The sequence below is a fragment of the Panthera onca genome, chromosome F1 (genome assembly GCF_046562875.1).
Source record: "Panthera onca isolate mPanOnc1 chromosome F1, mPanOnc1 haplotype 2, whole genome shotgun sequence".
NCBI lineage: Eukaryota > Metazoa > Chordata > Mammalia > Carnivora > Felidae > Panthera > Panthera onca.
In genome coordinates this window covers 45,495,048-45,499,264 of record NC_138355.1, presented here as the reverse complement: position 1 = coordinate 45,499,264, position 4,217 = coordinate 45,495,048, and the positions used below count along the sequence as shown (strand labels likewise).

At 38.5% G+C, this 4,217-nt stretch overlaps 2 non-coding genes across 2 annotated transcripts; one reads left to right on the top strand and one right to left on the bottom strand.

Annotated features, from left to right (window-relative positions):
• Positions 1-3,275: 3,275 nt before the first annotated feature.
• On the top strand, positions 3,276-3,348 carry TRNAK-UUU (transfer RNA lysine (anticodon UUU)). The gene has a single exon. It is a non-coding gene; the product is annotated as a tRNA-Lys (tRNA).
• A 275-nt stretch (positions 3,349-3,623) lies between these two features.
• On the bottom strand, positions 3,624-3,696 carry TRNAK-UUU (transfer RNA lysine (anticodon UUU)). The gene has a single exon. It is a non-coding gene; the product is annotated as a tRNA-Lys (tRNA).
• Between the last annotated feature and the right edge of the window lie 521 nt (positions 3,697-4,217).

Genomic DNA, 4,217 nt, shown 5'->3' with positions numbered 1-4,217 from the left:
GGATTTCAAGAGGTGTAAATAAGAGAAGTCATTTGAAGAAACATGGCACAAATAATGAGGAAAGAAAGAGATGAATTGGAAGGTATGATCTTAAAACTGAAAGAATCTACTTTGATCAAAGTGTTGGTTACTGAGTAAAAGATTGGCATGGTATTGAATCACACTGTCTCATATAATATTCACCAGCCACATGTGGCTTGAAATTTGGCTAGTCCAAATTGAGATGTGCTATGAGTGTAAAATACACATCATATGTCAAAGACTTAGTAGTGAAAAATGCTATATCTTATTTATAATGTTTTATATTTTTAATTTTTATTTATTTATCTTAATGTTTATTTTTTGAGAGAGAAATAAAGACAGAGCATGAGCGGGGAAGGGGCAGAAAGAGAGGGAGACACAGAATCCGAAGCAGGCTCCAGGGCTCTGAGCTGTCAGCACAGAGCCCGACGCAGAGCGTGAACCTAGTAAGTGTCAGATTATCATGACCTGAGCCGAAGTCAGAGGCTTAACCAACTGAGCCATCCAGGCACACCAATAATGTTTCATATTGAGTACATATCAAAATGATAATATTTTGAAATATTGGGTTGAATAAAATGTATTATAAAAATTAATGTCATCTGTTTCTTTTTACTTTTTTTTTTAAATGTGGCTACTGGAAAATTTTAAATAACAATTTTGGTTTGTATTGTATTGGTATCAAAGTAGGCCAGGGCCAGATTGCGGAGGATTTTGAATGCTGCTATGAAAAGTTCCATGTGGATTTACTAACAGGTCCCTTCCATTTCCCTTAGGATGATCTTGCCTAAAACAATGGATTCCTTTGCCAATCATTTTCTTTTTCCCCATTTCCTCAATACGTTTAAAAAAATCTTTCCTTTCTTGTAGCTCTACAGAGCTCCTTTCTATTTACTAGGTGGGATGCTGTCTGATTCATGAATCATTCAATAAAGTCAATTTGATCTTTAAAAAAAAAAAAAAAAGAAAGAAAAGTTCCATGTGTTACTCAGTGAAGTAGTAGGGAAGAATCAAAGGGTTTTGAGCAAAGAGAAGGCAGTCTAATATTCCTAACTTGATGGTTAAACATCCCGTCTGCACAGAGCCAATTTTAGAAACCTGTACCATTAGCCTTGGGCAGATGATTAATTCTGATGATGTGATTCTTACAGAGAATATTTGATGGTAGTCCTTGTTACTGTTTTTATTGTAGCACAAACAAGTCTAATGTGTGCTCCTTTTAGTGGGAAATTGGAACATAATTGAGCCAAACTTTAAAAAAAATGTTTTTTGTTAAGTTTATATGTTTCTTTTGAGAGAGAATGTGAGCAGGAAAAGGGAAGAGAGAGAGAGAGAGAGAGAGAGAGAGAGAGAGAATCTCAAGCAGGCTCAGCACTGTCAGCACAGAGCCTGACTTGGGGCTCAAACCCACAAACCTCGAGATCATGACCTAAACCGAAATCAAGAGCCGGATGCTCAACTGACTGAACCACCCAGGCACCCCAAGCCAAACTTTTGATAGTTCCCCCATTGCTTAGAGGATAAAGTGATTCTTTTTGTCTGGAGTTAACCCAATATTGTCAGCCTTCAAAATTCTCAACATCTTCTCGAATCCATTCAAATATGTTAAGCCTGATACAGCACAGTCACTATAGTTAAATAATGCTGTAGTGCATATTTGAAAGTTGTAAGAGAGCAGATCGTGGAAGCTTTCATCATTATTAAAAAACGTGTTACTATGTGTCGTGATGCATGTTAACTAGACTCACTGTGGTGACATTTTGCAATATATACAAATACGGACTAGTTATGTTGTGCACCTGAAACTAATGGTATATGTCAATTAGATCTTGATAAAAAAAATAATTGTTAAAAATAAGCTAAGTGCTTGTTGAAGTGTAGACAGTGTTAGAACTCTAGCTAGAGCAGAATCTGCAGTCTGTTCTTGTTACATCTTTGCCATTAAGTCTTTATATGACTTCGTGATTGCTTTTTACTTGTCAGACACTGTTCCAAACAATTTGGATAAACTACCTTACAAATTCTCACAATTATCCTATTGTCCTGAGACACAGAGAAGTAGTTTACTCAAGATCACACAGTGGAAGTAAGGTTTCAAACAGGTGCACCTCGATTCAGAACACAGACTTTATAGAGAGACATTTATGCTTTCAGTTTTTCAATGTACATATATGCACCTTTTTAAAAAAATTGCTTTGAAGTATTTCCTAACTTAACAATGTTTTGCATTTTCCTCAAGTCGTATTCTTCTACAGCATGATTATTAATAGCTACATGATACTCCATGTATTAAGACAGTACCATAATTTATATAGCCTTCTCTGTCATTTGCAGTATTTTCCACTTAAAATATCATGACGATCTCTCCTGTAACCAAGTCTTTTTATATATCCCTGATTATTTCTTCAGGACAAATTCCTAAAAGTGACATTGCTGGGCCTGAACAACCACTCCTAAACTGTTGGAATTAGGCAGATGGATTAAGGGAGAGCAACACCAGCGAACACAAATTCTTTAATGTCTCACCCTGAGCCCCATGGTGGATAAGTCTCAAAGCCAGCCCTGTAGCAGAAGGCAGTGCTCAGATCACTGATGGCAGTGGAAGAGAAGAGCCTCGAATGCCATGATCAGTAAGATCTCTCTGCAGGCACGCTCAGCTTTCTTGTCTCTCTGGCTGGCAGGGCTTGTACCCCCCAGGATCACTGCTGGTGACTTCCTCCAGGGTTTGCGTCATTTAAAATTATTTGGACGTCTTCAAGGGACCTGCGGGACACTCACACTATCCCTCTGCAGGGTCCTTTCTCCCAGTTTGTACTCTGCAGTTCAACCCAGTAGCTTCCCAGCAGCATATTTATGCTCTTCTCTTAGACTCTTTTCTTCTTTTCTGTTGTCGGGTCAGTTTTAGAACTGATATCCACGTGATTATCAACAATAAAAGAGACCTGATGCCACCACAACGCTTCAAAAGTGATGTACCTTGCCGTTCTCTTAATCCTGGATGTGTTGGGTTGATTACAAATCAAAGAAGCCTACGTAATAATGGCTATTGGGCACATAAATACCTCTCAGTTCTGAAGTAGCTGCTAACGCTGCTGACAAGTACATGATTCAGGTCTTCTGTTTCTCTTTGTTGTAAGAATCGTGAGCTTTCTTGGGTTTAAAACGGTTTCACAAAATGTGGATGGAAGGAAGCGATTACGCAAGGTTCTTTATTCTTATGTAAGGCATTGTAATAGGAGCTTTCTCTTGTGAGAGCCCGGATAGCTCAGTCGGTAGAGCATCAGACTTTTAATCTGAGGGTCCAGGGTTCAAGTCCCTGTTCGGGCGCTTTGCTTTAACTTCTGCCTTCCTTTTTAGCTTCGATTTTTAACAATCTGAACAACACAAATTCCGTCTCACGGGGAAACCACCACACAAAAGCTTCCATATTCACCAAGAAATTGAGTTCGCGTAGTCAGTGTTTTCTTCCCTGAGAACATATTTACCTCGCATATGCTGAAAGCAAGGAAAAAAAAACTCAATTTGAAGCAGAAGTTTGCTTCAGTGCTGAGATTTTCATACGGTAATATTTGGTAATGTAAGTAAGGGGCAAAAGCCACAGACGCCCGAACAGGGACTTGAACCCTGGACCCTCAGATTAAAAGTCTGATGCTCTACCGACTGAGCTATCCGGGCGCTCTTGAGAGGCTCTGCTCTTCTGTTTACTTGATATAATTCTAATAAATTACTTCTCTGGTTGAACCATATTTAAAGTATCTTTTTTAGCAAGATTTTTAAAAAGCATTTATTTTTCTATTTCCCCATTTCCTTAAGACGTGTGTTCTTGAAGTTCTTGCATATTTCATATTTGATCAATTGCCAGTATCTACTAAACTCTGAAACGAAATGGTAGCGACTTATGGGAAAGGGAAACCAACGTTAAACTTTCAGACATAGAGCTGTGACCTCTTTTTGTTACGATTCTTGTGTCTTCCGTTTATCACTTCGCCAATAGGACCTCTTAATTTTAGTTACCCCACGGAACTAGATGACCGTATCTTTCTCTTTAATGAAAAATACATTTCCATTAACTAGATGATACAGCTGTTAGATGAGCATCCCTCAGCACAAAAGAAGGAAAGACGCATTTGATTCACGACTAGAGCAGCTAATATAGGAAAATAGAAGTGACAGGGGAAAGGTGGGTCCACATTTAG